The following is a 20373-nucleotide window of genomic DNA, read 5'->3' on the forward strand; positions in this document are numbered from 1 at the left end:
ATCTTTAATGAAGCTGGTTCTTTGATATAACCGTGTTGAAGTAGGAATGACCGAAAGGGTCAGGAAACAGCGACTCAGAAATAGACAGGCGACTAAAGCTAGGGATGCCCCCCTTTCCCAGAGGACAAAAAATAGCATTTTGAACACGCTTTAGGATTATGCAAAAGATAATTCAATAGAATACATAAAGTGGTCTGTATTCTTTCATGCTTCGGAAAATCTACTCGCCCGTACAGAAAGTGGTGAGGTAGGTTTTATCAGGCAGCACTATGTTTGGGATCTACTACGGGCTGGCAACAGGCAGGTAGTCTGTTAATTCTGAAAGTGAATAAGCAATTAAAATGCCCTTTAAATCTTGTTTTTATGTTGTCACATTCGCTGTGTATCCAAAGACCGAGGACAAATGTCAGAATATGTTTGTTAGAAATTGGGTCTCTAGTTGACAAAGGTATACACCCTTCAAGTAGGGACCACAACCCTAATCAGGGTAAGTCACAACACAATCCAAATTATCCTATGCTCACCCACTGGTAGCTTGGCACAGAGCAGAGCGGCGTAATTTGGAAGGTAATGTGTAAAGTATTTGTGCAATAACTCATACAGTAACAGTGAAAACAACACAAAAAGTACTATACACCAGTTTAGGAAAATAGATAATATTTATCTGAATAAAATAAGATACAAACTACAAAAATCCAATATGCACAGGTCAAGATATTACTTTCTAAAAGTTTAAATGAGTTGCAATCCTTAAGAATCAGTGGTTGTATCCTTTTAACACAATTACCTGGGATGCGTCAAACAGATCGATGCACGGGGGCCGTAGAGGATCAGATGTGTTGAAAAATAAGGCCCCGCGCCAGATTTTCCGGTGCGGCACAGATAATGCGTTGTTTCTTTCCATGCTGGCAGGTGATTCATCGATTTCCAGGAGTGCAGCCTTTGTTTCTCACTGCGATTGGATATTTTGACGCCCAGGGACAATGCACTGAAAATCCTTGATGCACTGGTAAGAAGGAGCAGGTGCTGCGTCGATCCAGTAGGCGATGAAGCGATTTTTCAGCTGTGACAAGACACTGCGTCGATTTCTTCAGGTGTTGCGTTAATCTTCAGACGCACAGGGAGTTTCTTCTCTTTGGTGAAGTCTTTTTGGCCCTGAGACTTCAGAACAGTAGGCAAGCTCAATCTAAGCAGCTGGAGAGCACTTGTGGAGAAGGCAGAGTCCTACCAGCAGAGTCAGGGGCCAGCAGGCAGCATGGCAACAAGCAGAGCAGAAGTTCTTTTCAGCAAAGCAGTCCAGATGCGTCCTTTGGGCAGCCAGGCAGTCCCTCTGACAGAGTCCAGATGTAGATCAAGAAGTGTCTAATTTGGGAGGGTCACTGACCCAGTATATTAACCCAAAAATGCCTTTGAAGTGGGGGAAACTTCAAAGAGGTGTTTTGAAGTGCACAAGTTCCCCTTTCAAACCAGCCCTGGCTGCCAGGATCCCTGTGGGGGTTATCAGTCATTTGTATGGGGTCAGGCCACTGGTCTTTGAAGTGTAAGTGAGAGCCCCTTCACCCTTCCTGCCCAGGGAGACCCATTCAGAATGCAGATGTGACTGAGTGTCCTGTGTTTATGGCTGTCTGGGTGGAATGCACAAGGGGACCTAACAAACAGCACCGCCAAGATGTGGATTGGAGACATGCTGCAAGGCACAGAAGGCAGTAAGTGTAAAGAAATGCCCACTTTCTAAAAGTAGTATTTCTAAAATAGTAATATTAAATCCAGCTTCATCGGTAAGTAGGATTTTCCATTACCATTCTGACCATACTAAACATGACAGGGTTAGTTCTTTCAGATCATAATCTACCACTTATAAGTATATAAGGGCAGTACTAATGCTCACCTATGAGAGGAGCAGGCCTCACAGTAGTGAGAAACAAATATGTGAGTTTTTCACTACCAGGACATGTAAAACACATAAGTAAATTTCCTGTCTTTTACATAGATAGCACCCTAGCACCCTACCCTATGGGATACCTAGGGCCTACCTTAGGGGTGACAATAATGTAGAAAAAAGGGGAGTTAAAGGCTTGGCAAGTAGTTTTAAATGCTAAGTTGAAGTGGCAGTGAAACTGCCCCCACAGGCCTTGCAATTGCAGACCTGAGACATGGTTAAGGGGCTACTTATGTGGGTGGCACAATCAGTGCTGAAGGCCCACTACTAACATTTAATTTACAGGCCCTGGGCACATGTAGTGCACTTTACTAGGGACTTACAAGTAAATTAAATATGCTAATTGGTAAGAGCTAATGTTACCATGTATTTAGGGAGAGAGCATATGCACTTTAGCACTTGTCAACAACTGTAAAGTGTCCAGAGTATTAACACCAACAAAAATTAGGTCAGAAAGGGAGAAAGAGGAAGGCAAAAAGCTTGGGGTGACCCCTCAGAGAGGGACATTTTCCAACAATGTTTTACTACAAAGTGATGCTTATTTGTTTCCTTTAATCCCGGAGATCTGTGTTTACTTATCTGTTTCAAAGTTAGAGGATTTTGTAAAATGAACTGTCTGACAATCTTGTTGTGGTACAGGGAGTTTGAAATGACAGACTGTAGAGTGTCAGATTTTTCCCAACACACATTTAAATAGCTTGGAAATTAACTGTTTACGTAGTTTAAAATATATCAGCATTTTGAAAAGCACATTTTTTTGTGATGGAAGCAAAGATTTTATTAGAATCAAAACCAAATCAGATCAACTTGGTGATGTGCTTTTGCTAAAACCTGATTTCCATACATTGGCGGTCATTCTGACCGCGGCGGGCGGTGGTCGCCGCCCGCCATGCGGTCACCGCCAAATGGCCGCTCCGCGGTCAGAAGACCGCTGATGCCATTCTGGCTTTCCCGCTGGGCCGGCGGGCGCCCGCCAAAGGAGCACCCACCGGCCCAGCGGGAAAGGCCCTACAACAATGAAGCCGGCTCCGAATGTCAGTGGCATGGGCAGTGCAGGGGCCCCCAGGGGCCCCACGACACCCATTCCCGCCATCCTGTTCCTGGCGGTAAAAACCGCCAGAAACAGGATGGCGGGAAGGGGGTCGGAATCTCCATGGCTGCGCTGCAAGCAGCGCCGCCATGGAGATTCAGCCCAGCCAGGGGTAATCCGGCGGGAAACCGCTGGATCCCCTTTTCTGACCGCGGCTTTACCGCCACGGTCAGAATGGGCACTGAAGCACCGCCAGCCTGTTGGCGGTGCTTCCGTGGCCCCAGGGTTGGAATGAGGGCCATTATCCTTTGTATGGTAAATAGGTTTTTTCAGTAAAACTGTATGTCAGTGGGAAGTTTGTGGCTGTTTCAAAGAAAAATGTGCTGCCTGTAAATGACAGTATGTTACCGCCTCAGACTTTAGTAATATATTTATTAAAAGTGAGAGTTTTTAAACACGAACTGAGGAACCTTCCTTGCCGGCCCTGATGACAATGCTATTAGGGAACTAAGAGGCAAGTCATGGACCATGTGTACCCAATATGTTGGTTAGATTCTTTAGTGCTTGGAGCAAACGTTTAGTCTCTTAAAGAAAAGTGTTTTGTTTTGTACAGTCACATGCTGAACACAGGTATTTGAAGGTGCTCTCATAGATAATGTAGAAAAAGGTGGCTCAGTGAAATAAACTTGTTACCTAGGATCACACACGTTGTGACCAGCTAATGGGTCAAGCACATTAAAAATAAGTAGAGTAGATTATTCAAGTTACTAGACCTGCTGGTCTGGTAACATTATAATCATTTTTTGTTACCTGTTTCTGTTTTTTTGCATTCATTATCAGACAGCGATTATAAAGGCAGCTGCAGAACATATTTTAAAGTGGTTTCTTCATATATTGTAAGGAAATGCCTCCTTGTCATGGTTACCCCCTGACTTTTTACCTTTGCTGATGCCAGGTTATGATTTGAAAGTGTGCTGGGATGCTGCTAACCAGGCCCCAGCACCAGTGTTCTTTCCCTAAACTGTACCTTTGTCTCCACAATTGGCACAACCCTGGCACCCAGGTAAGTCCCTTGTAACTGGTACCCCTGATACCAAGGGCCCTGATGCCAGGGAAGGTCTCTAAGGGCTACTGCATGTCTTATGCCACCCTGGGGACCCCTCACTCAGCACATACACACTGCTTGCCAGCTTGTGAGTGCTGATGGGGAGAAAATGACTAAGTCGACATGGCACTCCTCTCAGAGTGCCATGCCAACCTCACACTGCCTGTGGCATAGGTAAGTCACCCCTCTAGCAGGCTTTACAGCCCTAAGGCAGGGTGCAATATACCACAGGTGAGGGCATATGTGCATGAGCACTATGCCCCTACAGTATCTAAACAAAACCTTAGATATTGCAAGTGCAGGGTAGCTATAAGAGTATATGGTCTGGGAGTCTGTCAAACACGAACTCCACAGCACCATAATGGCTACACTGAAAACTGGGAAGTTTGGTATCAAACTTCTCAGCACAATAAATGCACACTGATGCCAGTGTGCACTTTATTATAAAATACACCCAGAGGGGATCTTAGAGAACATACCCTGAAAACATACCGAACTTGCAGTGTGGGCTGACTAGTTTTTGCCAGCCTGCCACACACCAGACATGTTGCTGGCCACTTGGGGAGAGTGCCTTTGTCACTCTGTGGCCAGGAACAAAGCCTGTACTGGGTGAAGGTGCTTCTCACCTCCCCCTGCAGGAACTGTAACACCTGGCGGTGAGCCTCAAAGGCTCACCCCTTTGTTACAGCGCCACAGGGCATCCCAGCTAGTGGAGATGCCTGCCCCTCCGGCCACTGCCCCCACTTTTGGCGGCAAGGCTGGAGGAGATAATAAGGAAAACAAGGAGGAGTCACTCCCCAGTCAGGACAGCCCCTAAGGTGTCCTGAGCTGAGATGACTCTTACTTTTAGAAATCCTCCATCTTGTAGAAGGAGCATTCCCCCAATAGGATTAGGGATATGCCCCCCTCCCCACCGGGAGGAGGCACAAAGAGGGTGCTAAATACACCCCTAAATTCAGTATTTAGGGGCTCCCAGAACCGAGGAAGATAGATTCCTGCAACCTAAAGAAGAAGAAGGACTGCTGACCTGAAGCCCTGCAGTGAAGACGGAAACAACAACTGATTTGGCTCCAGCCCCACTGGCCTGTCTCCCTACTTCAAAGAAAACTGCAACAGCGACACATCCAATAGGGTCCGGCGACCGCTTAAGCCTCAGAGGACAACCCTGCATCTAAAGGACCAAGAAGCTCCTGAGAACAGGGGCCCTGTTCACGAAACTGCAACTTTCTGCAACAAAGAAGCAATTTTTAAAGACCACACGTTTCCCGCCGGAAGCGTGAGACTTTCCACTCTGCACCTGACACCCCAGGCTCAACCTACGGAAAACTAACACTACAGGGAGGACTCCCCGGGGACTGCGAGCCCGTGAGTAGCCAGAGTTGACCCCCCTGACCCCCCACAGCGACGCCTGCAGAGGAAATCCAGAGGCTCCCCTGACCGCGACTGCCTGCTACAAGGAACCCAATGCCTGGAACCAACACTGCACCCGTAGCCCTCAGAACCTAAAGGAACTCAACTCCAGTGCAGGAGCGACCCCCAGGCGACCCTCTGCCTAGACCAGGTGGTGGCTACCCCGAGGAGCCCCCCTGTGCCTGCCTGTATCGTTGAAGAGACCCCCGGGTCTCCCCATTGATTCCTATCTGAAACCCGACGCCTGTTTGCACTCTGCACCCGGCTGCCCCTGTGCCGCTGAGGGTGTACTTTCTGTGCCTGCTTGTGTCCCTTCCGGTGCCCTACAAAACCCCCCTGGTCTGCCCTCCGAAGACGTAGGTACTTACCTGCTGGCAGACTGGAACCGGGGCACCCCTATTTCCATTGAAGCCTATGTGTTTTGGGCACCACTTTGACCTCTGCACCTGACCGGCCCTGAGCTGCTGGTGTGGTAACTTTGGGGTTGCCTTGAACCCCCAACGGTGGGCTACCTTGGACCCAACTTTGAACCCTGTAAGTGTTTTACTTACCTGTGAACTTAACATTTACTTTCCTCCCCCAGGAACTGTTGATTTTTGTAGTGTGTCCACTTTTAAAATAGCCTATTGCCATTTTTTTCAAAACTGTACATGCTATTGTGATTATTCAAAGTTCCTAGAATACCTGAGTGAAATACCTTTCATTTGAAGTATTACTTGTAAATCTTGAACCTGTGGTTCTTAAAAATAAACTAAGAAAATATATTTTTCTATATAAAAACGTATTGGCCTGGAATTTGTCTTTGAGTGTGTGTTCCTCATTTATTGCCTGTGTGTGTACAACAAATGCTTAACACTACCCTCTGATAAGCCTATTGCTCGACCACACTACCACAAAGTAGAGCATTAGAATTATCTCCTTTTGCCACTATCTTACCTCTAAGGGGAACCCATGGACTCTGTGCACACTATTTCTTACTTTGAAATAGTATATACAGAGCCAACTTCCTACATTGGTGCATCAGTGGTGGGGTACAAGACTTTGCATTTGCTGGACTACTCAGCCAATACCTGATCACACAACTAAAATTCCAAGAATTGTCATTAGAAACAGATTTTTGAAATATGAGCTATTTTCCTAAATTTTTAAAAGTCCTGCTAGGGCCGTGTGTTAGTCCCTGTTAGCATTTCTTTTAGAGTTTAAAAGTTTTGTAAAAGTTTGGATTAAGTTCTAAAGATAGTTTTAGATTCTTAAAAAGTATCCCAACTTTTAGAGAAATAATGTCTACTGCAGAAGAGAAACGGTGGAGCTCAACCTCACACCTTACCTGCATCTTACGATGTCAGAGTTAAGGACTCTCTGCAGAATCAAAAAAATAAAAACTGGATCAAACCCTACCAAAGTACAGCTCCAGGAGCTCTTGGCAGAGTTTGCTAGAGACAACCCCTCTGAAGATACCCTTACAGAGATGAAGCTAGTGAAGTGGAGGAACATTTTCCCCCTCCACTCCTAGTTAGGGAGACCAGGGTTCCTCCAACCCTGACTCCACAAGTGATAGTCAGAGATGCTGCTTCTCCCACAGGGGAGTCCAACAGCTCTGGAAGCATTGAGGGCAGTCTCAATGAAGATGACCTCCTGTTAGCCAGGATGGCCAAAAGATTGGCTTGGAGAGACAGCTCCTAGCCATAGAAAGGGAAAGACAAGAGATGGGTTTAGCTCCCATCAATGGTGGCAGCAACTTAAATAGGGTCAGAGATACTACTGACATGCTAAAAAAAACCAAAGGGATTGTAACAAAATATGAAGTTGGTGATAACATCACCAAATGGTTCACAGCTTTTGAGAGGGCTTGTGCAACCAAAAAAGTAAACAAATCTCACTGGGGTGCTCTCCTTTGGGAAATGTTCACTGGAAAGTGTTGGGATAGACTCCTCACACTCTCTGGAAAAGATGCAGAATCCTGTGACCTCATGAAGGCTACCCTGATTGAGGGCTTTGGATTCTCATTTGAGGAGTACAGGATTAGGTTCAGGGGGGCTCAAAAATCCTCGAGCCAGACATGGGTTGATTTTGTTGACCTCTCAGTCAAAACACTGGATGGTTGGATTAATGGCAGTGGTGTAAATGATTACGATGGGCTGTACAATCTGTTTATGAAAGAACACCTTTCAAGTAATTGTTTAAATGATAAACTGCATCAGCATCTGGTAGACCTAGGTCCAATTTCTCTCCAAGAATTGGGAAAGAAGGCAGACCATTGGGTCAAGACTAGGGTGACCAAGACTTCCACAGGGGGTGACCAAAAGAAAGGGGTCACAAAGACTCCCCAGGGGAAGAGTGTTGAGACATCCAAGGGTAAAAGTAAAGAGTCTTTTACAGGGCCCCAAAAGCCTGCTCAGGAAGGAGGGTCCAAATCCTCTTCACAATCCTCATTTGGATACAAGGGTAAAAACTTCGATCCCCAAAAGGCCTGGTGTCGTAGCTGTAATCAGCATGGACACCAAACTGGAGACAAGGCCTGTCCCAAGAAAGGTTCCACTTCTACTACTACTGCAGTTAGCACTGGAATAGCCAGTCTCCAGGTGGGATCAACAGTGTGCCCAGAGCAAACCAGGGTTCACACTGAAGCTACATTAGTTTCTGAGGGTGGGGTGGACTTAGCCACACTAGCTGCCTGGCCCCCTAATATGCAAAAATACAGGCAGCAACTCTTGATTAATGGGACTAGCGTAGAAGCCCTGAGGGATACAGGTGCCAGTGTCACAATGGTGACAGACAAACTGGTTTCCCCAGGACAATACCTGACTGGACAAACGTATCCAATCACCAACGCTGACATTCAGACTAAAGTACATCCCATGGCTATGGTAACTTTAGAATGGGGAGGGGTCACTGGCCTGAAACAGGTGGTGGTGTCCTCAAATATCCCTGTAGACTGTTTGCTTGGAAATGACCTGGAGTCCTCAGCATGGGCTGAGGTAGAACTCAAAACCGATGCAGCAATGCTGGGTATCCCTGAACTGGTGTGTGTCAAGACAAGGGCACAGTGCAAGGCTCAGGGTGAAAAAGAGGTGTTGGAGCCTGGAAGAATGGCCCAACCCTCCAAGAGAAAAGGAAAGAAGACAGGGCAACCAGCTTCAACACAGCAAAGGAAAAAGAACCTCTCTTCCCAGGAAGAAGTTCTGCCCTCTGAGGGAACTGAGCCCATGGAGTTGGAACCTTATCAGGTTGAACTCTTAGGCCCAGGGGGACCCACAAGGGAACAGCTGTGTAAGGGGCAAGAAACCTGTCCCTCTCTTGAAGGCCTTAGGCAGCAAGCTGCTGAGGAAACAAAAGGAAAAGTCAGTGGAACACACAGGGTCTATTGGGAAGATGGACTCCTTTACACTGAGGCAAGAGATCCCAAACCTGGTGCCACTAGGAGAGTGGTAGTACCTCAGGGGTTTAGGGAGTTCATTCTGACCTTAGCCCATGACATTCCACTTGCTGGGCATTTGGGACAAACCAAGACTTGGGAGAGGTTGTCAACCATTTCTATTGGCCCAACATGTCCCAAAAAGTAAATGAGTTTTGTGCCTCCTGTACCACCTTTCAAGCCAGTGGTAAGACAGGTGGCCATCCAAAGGCCCCCCTCATTCCACTTCCAGTGGTGGGGGTCCCCTTTGAAAGAGTGGGAGTGGACATAGTGGGTCCACTTGAACCTCCCACTGCCTCAGGGAATTAGTATATCCTAGTAGTAGTGGATCATGCTACTAGGTACCCTGGAGCAATTCCCCTTAGGCCCACTACTGCCCCTACAGTAGCCAAAGCACTCATTGGTATCTTTACCAGAGTGGGATTTCCTAAGGAGGTGGTTTCTGACAGAGGTACCAACTTCATGTCAGCATACCTTAAACACTTGTGGAATGGGTGCGGGGTGACTTACAAATTCACCACACCATACCATCCACAAACCAATGGTCTTGTGGAAAGATTCAACAAGACATTGAAGGGCATGATCATGGGGCTCCCGGAAAAGCTCAAAAAGAGATGGGATGTCCTCTTGCCATGTCTGCTTTTCGCCTACAGAGAGGTGCCTCAGAAGGGAGTAGGGTTTTCCCCCTTTGAACTTCTGTTTGGCCATCCTGTAAGGGGACCACTAGCTCTTGTGAAAGAAGGCTGGGAGAGACCTCTTCATGAGTCTAAGCAAGATATAGTGGTCTATGTACTAGGCATACGTTCCAGGATGGCAGAGTACATGGAAAAGGCAAGTAAAAACCTTGAGGCCAGCCAACAACTCCAGAAGATGTGGTATGACCAAAAGGCTGCTATGGTTGAGTTTCAGCCAGGGCAGAAAGTGTGGGTTCTGGAGCCTGTGGCTCCCAGGGCACTTCAGGACAGATGGAGTGGCCCTTACCCAGTGCTAGAGAGAAAGAGTCAGGTCACCTACCCGGTAGACCTAGGCACTAGCAGGACCCCCAAAAGGGTGAACTGCCTCAAACTCTTTCATGACAGGGCAGATGTAAACATGTTAATGGTTACAGATGAGGACCATGAAGCTGAGAGTGAACCTCTCCCTGATCTCGTCTCCACTGACCCTAAAGATGGCTGAGTAGATGGAGTGATCTATTCTGACACCCTCTCTGGCCAACAGCAAGCTGACTGTAGGCAAGTCCTACAACAGTTTGCTGAGCACTTTTCCCTAACCCCTGGTCAGACACACCTGTGTACCCATGATGTGGACACAGGAGACAGCATGCCTGTCAAAAACAAAATTTTTAGACAGTCTGACCAAGTTAAGGAAAGCATCAAACTGGAAGTCCACAAGATGCTGGAATTGGGAGTCATTGAGCACTCTGACAGTCCCTGGGCTAGCCCAGTGGTCTTAGTCCCCAAACCTCACACAAAAGATGGTAAGAGAGAGATGAGGTTTTGTGTGGACTATAGAGGACTTAATTCTGTCACAAAGACAGATGCCCATCCCATTCCAAGGGCAGATGAGTTAATTGGTAAATTGGGTGCTGCCAAATACTTGAGTACCTTTGACTTGTCAGCAGGGTACTGGCAAATAAAAATGGCACCAGGAGCAAAAGAAAAGACAGCATTCTCTACACCTGATGGGCACTATCAGTTTACTGTGATGCCCTTTGGCTTAAAGAATGCCCCTGCCACCTTCCAAAGGTTGGTGAATCAAGGCCTTGCTGACTTGGAGTCCTTTAGTGCAGCTTATCTTGATGATATTGCTGTCTTTAGCTCCAGCTGGCAGGATCAACTGGTACACCTGAAGGGTTTGCAGGCCCTGCAAGCAGCAGGCCTCTCTAACAAGGCATCCAAATGTCAGATAGGGCAGGGCACTGTGGTTTACTTGGGACACCATGTAGGTGGAGGCCAAGTTCAGGCACTCCAACCCAAGATCCAGACTATTCTGGACTGGGTAGCTCCAAAAACCCAGACTCAAGTCAGGGCATTCCTTGGCTTGACTGGTTACTATAGGAGGTTTGTGAAGGGATATGGATCCATAGTGACACCCCTCACAGAACTTACCTCTAAGAAAATGCCCAAGAAGATAAATTAGACTGTAGAATGCAACAGGCCTTTGACACCCTGAGGCAAGCTATGCACAGCACCAGTTCTCAAAGCTCCAAATTACTCCAAGCAGTTCATTGTGCAGACTGATGCCTCTGAACATGGGATAGGGACAGTTCTGTCCCAAACAAATGATGATGATGGCCTTGACCAGCCTGTTGCTTTAATTAGCAGGAGGTTACTCCCCAGGGAACAGCGTTGGAGTGCCATTGAGAGGGAGGCCTTTGCTGTGGTCTGGTCCCTGAAGAAGCTGAGACCATACCTCTTTGGTAGTCACTTTGTAGTTCAGATTGACCACAGACCTCTCAGATGGCTAATGCAAATGAAAGGTGAAAATCCTAGACTGTTGAGGTGGCCCATCTCCCTACAGGGAATGGACTTTATAGTGGAACACAGACCTGGGACTGCCCATGCCAATGCAGATGGCCTTTCCAGGTTCTTCCACTTAGACAATGAAGGCTCTCTTGGGAAAGGTTAGTCTCATTCGTTTGGGGGGTTGTGTAAGGAAATGCCTCCTTGGCATGGTTACCCCTGACTTTTTGCCTTTGCTGATGCCAAGTTATGATTTGAAAGTGTGCTGGGACCCTGCTAACCGGGCCCCAGCACCAGTGTTCTTTCCCTAAACTGTACCTTTGTCTCCACAATAGGCCAACCCTGGCACCCAGGTAAGCCCCTTGTAACTGGTATCAAGGGCCCTGATGCCAGGGAAGGTCTCTAAGGGCTGCAGCATGTCTTATGCCACCCTGGGGACCCCTCACTCAGCACATACACACTGCTTGCCAGCTTGTGTGTGCTGTGGGGAGAAAATGACTAAGTCGACATAGCACTCCCCTCAGAGTGCCATGCCAACCTCATAGGCTGTGGCATAGGTAAGGCATAGGTAAGTCACCCCTCTAGCAGGCCTTACAGCACTAAGGCAGGGTGCACTATACCACAGGTGAGGGCATATGTGCATGAGCACTATGCCCCTACAGTATCTAAACAAAACCTTAGATATTGTAAGTGCAGGGTAGCTATAAGAGTATATGGTCTGGGAGTCTGTCATACACGAACTCCACAGCACCATAATTGCTACACTGAAAACTGGAAAGTTTGGTATCAAACGTCTCAGCACAATAAATGCACACTGATGCCAGTGTGCACTTTATTGTAAAATACACCCAGAGGGCATCTTAGAGATGCCCCCTGAAAACATACCCGACTTCCAGTTTGGGCTGACTAGTTTTTGCCAGCCTGCCACACACCAGACATGTTGCTGGCCACATGAGGAGAGTGCCTTTGTCACTCTGTGGCCATGAACAAAGCCTGTACTGGGTGAAGGTGCTTCTCACCTCCCCCTGCAGGAACTGTAACACCTGGTGGTGAGCCTCAAAGGCTCACCCCCTTTGTTACAGCGCCACAGGGCATCCCAGCTAGTGGAGATGCCTGCCCCTCCGGCCACTGCCCCCACTTTTGGCGGCAAGGCTGGAGGAGATAATGAGGAAAATAAGGAGGAGTCACTCCCCAGTCAGGACAGCCCCTAAGGTGTCCTGAGCTGAAATGACTCTTACTTTTAGAAATCCTCCATCTTGTAGAAGGAGGATTCCCCCAATAGGATTAGGGATGTGCCCCCCTCCCCACCGGGAGGAGGCACAAAGAGGGTGTAGCCACCCTCAGGGCCAGTAGCCATTGGCTACTGCCCTCTCATACCTAAACACACCCCTAAATTCAGTATTTAGGGGCTCCCAGAGCCGAGGAAGATAGATTCCTGCAACCTAAAGAAGAAGAAGGACTGCTGACCTGAAGCCCTGCAGTGAAGACGGAGACGACAACTGATTTGGCCCCAGCCCCACTGGCCTGTCTCCCTACTTTGAAGAAAACTGCAACAGCGATGCATCCAACAGGGTCCAGCGACCCCTGAAGCCTCAGAGGACTACCCTGCATCTAAAGGACCAAGAAGTTCCCGAGAACAACGGCCCTGTTCAAGAAACTGCAACTTTCTGCAACAAGGAAGCAACTTTTAAAGACCACACGTTTCCCGCTGGAAGCGTGGGACTTTCCAATTTGCACCCGACGCCCCCGGCTCGACCTGCGGAAAACTAACACTACAAGGAGGACTCCCCGGCGACTGCGAGCCCGTGAGTAGCCAGAGCTGACCCCCCTGATCCCCCACAGCGACGCCTGCAGAGGAAATCCAGAGGCTCCCCCTGACTGCAACTGCCTGCTACAAGGAACCCGACACCTGGAACCAACACTGCACCCGCAGCCCCCAAGACCTGAAGGAACCGAACTCCAGTGCAGGAGCGATCCCCAGGTGACCCTCTGCCTAGCCCAGATGGTGGGTACCCCGAGGAGCCCCCCGCTGTGCCTGCCTGCATCGTTGAAGAGACCCCTGGGTCTCCCCATTGATTCCTATCTGAAACCTGACGCCTGTTTGCACTCTGCACGCGGCCGCCCCTGTGCCACTGAGGGTGTACTTTCTGTGCCTGCTTGTGTCCCCCCCGGTGTCCTCCAAAACCCCGTGGTCTGCCCTCCGAACGCGCGGGTACTTACCTGCTGGCAGACTGGAACCGAGGCACCCCTATTTCCATTGAAGCCTATGTGTTTTGGGCACCATTTTGACCTCTGCACCTGACCGGCCCTGAGCTGCTGGTGTGGTAACTTTGGGGTTGCCTTGAACCCCCAACGGTGGGCTACCTTGGACCCAACTTTGAACCCTGTAAGTGTTTTACTTACCTGTGAACTTAACATTTACTTACCTCCCCCAGGAACTGTTGATTTTTGTAGTGTGTCCACTTTTAAAATAGCCTATTGCCATTTTTGTCAAAACTGTACATGCTATTGTGATTGTTCAAAGTTCCTAGAATACCTGAGTGAAATACCTTTCATTTGAAGTATTCTTGTAAATCTTGAACCTGTGGTTCTTAAAAATAAACTAAGAAAATATATTTTACTATATAAAATCCTATTGGCCTGGAATTTGTCTTTCAGTGTGTGTTCCTCATTTATTGCCTGTGTGTATACAACAAATGCTTAACACTACCCTCTGATAAGCCTACTGCTCGACCACACTACCACAAAATAGAGCATTAGAATGATCTCTTTTTGCCACTATCTTACCTCTAAGGGGAACCCTTGGACTCTGTGCACACTATTTCTTACTTTGAAATAGTATATACATAGCCAACTTCCTACATATATTTACTGTTAAAGTATGTACTGATGAGGGGTAAAGTACCGCCTTTATGTGATTCCCTAATGTGTGTACTGGCCAGGACATTAAAACAAAAGTCATGCTGGTAAAAAACCTGGGTGGCAACCGTAGCTACAGCATTCCCAGTATTTATATCTGCAACGTCACTGGCCTGGTCAGTGAACTGCTCTGCCTCCGAATAGCTCCACCTGCAAGTGGAAGCCCTTCCTGACTCAAACTCTGACCTCTGTCAGAAGTTCAAGGCCCTCCTCCACCCGCAGGCTTCTGCCTGCGCCTCATCCCTGGTGCCTAGTGGGAGAGCGCTGCTCTTCTGCTAGGCTGCCCTCTGCCTCTTTCTCTTTTCTCCTCCTTTTTCTTCTTCAGTGTGCTGTTTTGGTGCCTTTTCCTTCGGTGCTTTCCTCCTTCACTGCCTCTTTCCCTTTTTTCTTTTACTGTGCTGTTTCTATGCTTTTTCTCTTTCTGTGCTCCTTTCCTTGTTTTTCCCCTCACTCCTCTCATTCTCTCTCTCTCCTCTTTTGTATTCTCCCTGCCGCTCCTGCCCCTGTGGCCCGTCCCCCTCCTCTCTGACATTCTCCCCGCCGCTGCTGACCCCACGGCCCAGCCCCCCTTTTTCGTGCCGTTCCTGCTCCTGCCTTCCAGCTGTCCTCTCCTCCCCCCCCCTTCCTACTTAATGGCAGTTGCTGTGCGGCTGCATCCCTGGCAACCCAAAAGCGCGTAAGCAAGCCCGTCTGCGTCCATCTGTCCCCGACTGCGACCAGCACCAGGACCCCTGGACCTCTCACCCACCACCGCTACACACCAGCAGCACTCATCGCACTCAACCAAGGACACAACAACTGCAAGCAGGCACCTCCAGGCAACACCAAGGGACCCTTCACCTGTCTTCACTGCAAATTCACCAGCCTCCGTCACTCAAGCCCACCCCGAGGACCCACAAAGCAGAACACAGTCTCAGATGTATCCTGATCAACACTCGCTCCATCCACAGGCACGCCATTGAACTCTGGAACCTCATCGACACCACATCCCCGGATGTCGTCTTCCTCATGGAAACATTCCTTAACCCCTCCTCGGCTCCAGACATCGCCATCGCTATCCCAGACAGCTACAAGATCATCCGCAGAGACTGCACAAACCACCTCAGGGGAGGAATCGCCATCGTCCACAAAGAGCCCCTACGACTATCCACCAGCACCGAAGACTCCACAACCAACATGGAACTCTTCCACTTCCAGATTGGAAACAACCCTAACACCACTCTGCTGGGCACACTCATCTACAGGCTGCCAGGCACCCGCCCCGCATTCTGCAACGCCATCGCTGACCTAGCCTCCACCCATGCTCTTACATCCAAAAACGACATCCTATTGGGGACCTCAACTTCCACCTGGAAAACTCAAACAACAGCGACTCCACCACCCTGATCGAAAACCGCACCAACCTCGGACTCAAGCAACTTGTCACCACACTCACTCATTCGGCCGGTCACACTCTGGACCCCATTTTCTCCACCAGCAATCACGTCTCCGACACCTACACCACCAAACTTCAGTGGACCGACCACTGTATTCACTTCACCTTCAACAAACCCATCGGATGACACCACACTGTCCAATTTCCCTGTAGAAATTGGAACAAGGTCATGAAAGCCCAGCTCACCGCCAGCCTCAATGCAACACACCCCCAAGCCGACGACGCCGCTAACACTGCCGCACACAACCTCCACGAATGAATCATCAACTGCACCAATACCCTTGCCCCCCTCAAAACACCCCACTACAGAAGCACGGGCAGGAAAGCAAACTGGTTCACCCTGCACTCAAAGGATCAAAACAGATCTGCAGATGTCTAGAGCGGAAATGGCGCACCGACAAGACCCCCGCAAATCATGAAACCTTCAAAAACACAGTCAAACATCACCACCAGCTGATTAGGACCACCAAAAGACTCGCCCTGCAACAATGCATCAATAAAAGCGCCCACAACAACAAGGAACTTTTCACCGTCATCAAAGAGTTCACCAACCCCAACTCCAACTCTACCGACATCCCCAGTCGCAAGAACTCTGCGAAAACCTTGCCAACTACTTCCATTGCAAAATCGCAGACATTTACGACAGCTTCACCACTCAGGGTCCCCTCACGACTGTCACCACCAGCCCGTCGTCCGAAGCATCACCCCACCCTCCTCCTCCTCCTCACCGACACAGAGACCCGCAACATCATAGCAACCATTCACTCAGGAGCTCCCACGACCCCTGCCCTCACCACATCTTCAACAAAGCCAGCAACATTATTGCACCGAAACTCCAGCATACCATCAACCGCTCCTTCAAAACTGCCACCTTCACAGAGAGTTGGAAACACGCAGAGATCAACCCTCTACTGAAGAAACCCACAGCCGACCCGACAGACCTCAAGAGCTACCGGCCCATCTCCCTGCTCCCCTTTTCAGCCAAAGTTATTGAGAAGGCAGTCAACAAACAACTCACCAACTTCCTGGAAGCCTGCAACATCCTGGACCCCTCCCAGTCAGGATTCAGAAGCAACCATAGCACTGAGACCGCCCTCCTTGCTGCCACAGACGACATCCGCACCCTTCTCGACTGAGGCAACACCGTCGCTCTCATCCTCCTGGACCATTCTGCCGCCTGCAACACACTCTCACACGACACGCTACACACCCTCCTCCAGGACGCCGGCATCCAAGACTACAGTGGCTCTCCTCATTCCTCACTGGCAGAACACAGGGTGTCCGACTCCTCCCTTTCTCTCGGAAGCCACCAAGATCAGCTGCGGCACCCCTCAAGGATCCTCCCTGAGCCCCACCCTCTTCAATCTCTACATGACTCCACTAGCCGCCATCGTCAGTAGCTACGCACTCAACATCGTCTCCTACGCCGACGACACCCAACTGATAATCTCCCTCACCAACAACCCGACTACCGCCAAAAACAATTTCCACAAAGGAAAGAAAGCAGTTGCTGCCTGGATGAAAGATTGTTGCCTCAAACTGAACTCGGACGAAACAGAAGTCCTCATCCTGGGCTCCACACCCTCCACCTGGAACGAGTCCTGGTGGCCCTCTGCCCTTGGAAACACCCCCACCAACCACACCCGCAACCTCAGCATCATCTTAGGCTCATCGCTTTCAGTGGAACAACAAGTGAGGGGAGTCTCATCGGGTTGCTTCCATACCCTGCGCATGCTTTGAAAAATCTACAAGTGGATCCCCACCGAAGCCAAAAGGACAATCACCCAGGCCCTTGTCAGCAGGCGTCTCGACTACGGCAATGCTCTCTACGCTGGAACCACCACCAAGACCCAGAAAAGACTACAACGCATCCAGAACGCCTCTGCCCGTCTCATCAAGAACGCTACGCGACACAGCCACACCTCCGCCCTTCTGAGAGACCTTCACTGGTTGCCTATCGACAAGAGAATCACCTTCAAGCTCCTGACCCACGCCTACAAAGCCGTACAGGATGCCGGACCAGCCTACCTCAACCACAGACTCTCCTTCTACACTCCCACCATACAACTCTGCTCCGCCGATCAGGCCCTTGCCAAGGTCCCCCCCTATCCGGAAAACCACAGCCGGAGGAAGATCCTTCTCCCACATCACCGCCAAGACCTGGAACACCCTCCCCATCCACCTCAGGCAATCTCCCACCCTATCTCAGTTCAGGAAGGACCTCAAGACCTGGCTCTTTGACTGATCCTCATCAGCCTCTCCCTTCCTCCCCCATCGCCTTGAGACCCTCACGGATGAATAGCCACGCTCTACAAATCCCCGATTGATTGATGGATTGCTTGTAACAAGCATGGACAAAGCAAGGGTCTGGCATTGCCCTCCAGCATTTTGGCTTTGTAAGTGCTTGTTTTGTTTTATTTTGTTATGGCTCTTGCAAAACGTTAATGTTGAGGAACATGCTGGATCCTCTTTAATCTCCCAAAAAATTAACTAAAAGCAACAACATTTTTTGGTCTGAAAAAGGACTTTGTGTGGGGGGGTGTCCCCTGTGAAAGGACAGAATGCCATCACTCGCAGTAAAGTTAGCCAATGCCCTGTGTTGTATGCCGTAGTAGACAGAAGAATAATGCAAATGACACAATCACAGACTAAATGGTTGAAGGCGGCCGGCGAAAGCCCCTACAATCCAATAAGTTATACATATGCTTTTAGTAAAATAAGAAGGTCCTGTCTAACTCTAAACCTTACAGAGGAAGAGCAACAGTCCAGACTAGCATTCAAGGTAGAGCTGATCCCAAAGCTGAGCTTAAAATGTTTTGCATATTTTAAATAGCCATTACACTGTAGTATGCAACCAAGCACATACGCTGTACACAAAACGCACTTTAGGGTTTGATGTGGCGAAGAGGATATTTAGAGGAGCACATGGCTGCTTTGATACACTTCTCCTATGGAGAGCAACAGTATTGTGTCATCAATATCGTCTGACAGATGTTGCGCCTGTGAGCTGCCAGGCCGTGCAATACACCACTACACCTTTGAGAAGTATGACTTCAGTGCATCATTATCTCCACCCCACCTCTCCCGCAGGGTTACCTCCCTTCAGGTTATTGGGAACATTGTTTCCAGTCCTGGAGTTATGGGTGATAGTCTAGTGCATTTTGGGTGCTGTAGTCTTGTTCTACTTGCACTGAATTATTTAGACTAACAGACCTGAAATTAATGATTTGTAGGTGAAAAGTGCAGAACTGGAGATAGTGGCCCTCATTACAACATTGGCGGTAAATGCCGCCTACCGCCGTGCTGACGGGCGCCAACATACCATGACCGCGGCGGTATACCGATACGGGTATTATGACCCACACAGAGAAATCCGCCACTATACAGACACCCACACAAGTCCGCCAGCCCAAAGGTCAGTGATAAACTGGCAGTACCAAAACCCACACCGTTACGCCAACAGAAATACGCCCACAGCATCATAACCCATGAATCACTGCGGCGGTCATTCAACCGTGGTAAACCATTGGCGGTACAGACTGCTGCGCTCATAATACACACACACTAACAAAACAACTCCACATTGGACAATTCAAACTACACACACCTGACACACATACACACACCAAACCCCCACACCCACAACACTATAAAACACACACCCACATCACCCACAACCCTTTACGACCCAAAGAATTTGACAACTGAGAGAGAGACAAGCCAGGAGCACCCACTGAATCTGAGCCACATAACACCATCCCCCATACACCATCTACGCACCTCACATCACACATCCCAACACATCACCCCAAACACCCTCACACATACCACTCACACTACACCCATGGCACCCCAAAGACACCCCAGGTTCTCGGAGGAGGAGCTAAGGGTCATGGTAGAGGAAATCATCCGGGTAGAGCCACAGCTATTCGGATCACAGGTGCAGCAGACGTCTATTGCTAGGAAGATGGAGCTATGGCGGAGAGTCGTGGACAGGGTCAATGCTGTGGGACAGCACCCCAGAACAAGGGATGACATCAGGAAGAGTTGGAACGACCTACGGGGAAGGTGCGTTCTGTGGTTGCAAGACACCAGGTAGCCGTACTGAGGACTGGCGGTGGACCCCCACCTCCTCCCCCACACTGCCACAGTCCCAGTCCACCACAGAGCCTCCCCCCTCAGGAAACACCAGCAAAACACCCACCAAGCTGGCCCATACCTCTGTCCCCAGGACACGTCAATCAGCAGTGTGTCTACCACTACAGGGACCCTCGGCAACCCCACAAACCCAAGACAATCTGACCTGGGGTCAGTGGCAGTTGGCACACAGTTCAGGGGACAGAGGCACAGGACAACAGGGAAGCTGGGAGGACTGCTGTGCGACAGGGGGAGGACAGGCCCAGGGAACCCACTCTCCACGAGGCACTTGCAGGGATCCTGGGAGCATACCACCATTCCCAGGAGACATGGGCCAGATACTGTACAAGTTGCAGGAGACCCAGCGGCTGCAGGAGGGATAGTACCTGGGGATCAGGGAGGACCTGAAAGACATCCATCCACCCTGGTCACCATTGCAGGGGTGCTGGCTGACATGGCCAACACCATGAGGGAGGCAGTGGCACACTAACGGGCCCCTGACACTAGCCACACAGAAGAAC

The 20373-nt window shown here is 49.4% G+C and overlaps 1 long non-coding RNA gene across 1 annotated transcript in view; it reads left to right on the top strand.

The window, feature by feature from the left end:
* The first annotated feature begins 910 nt into the window (after positions 1-910).
* LOC138266671 (uncharacterized) overlaps positions 911-20373 on the top strand; it is an 88361-nt gene continuing 68898 nt past the window's right edge. The window contains exon 1 of the long non-coding RNA XR_011199609.1: positions 911-1009. This is a non-coding gene — a long non-coding RNA (uncharacterized lncRNA). The remainder of the gene's footprint in view (positions 1010-20373) is intronic.

Source organism: Pleurodeles waltl, chromosome 11, assembly GCF_031143425.1.
Source record: "Pleurodeles waltl isolate 20211129_DDA chromosome 11, aPleWal1.hap1.20221129, whole genome shotgun sequence".
NCBI lineage: Eukaryota > Metazoa > Chordata > Amphibia > Caudata > Salamandridae > Pleurodeles > Pleurodeles waltl.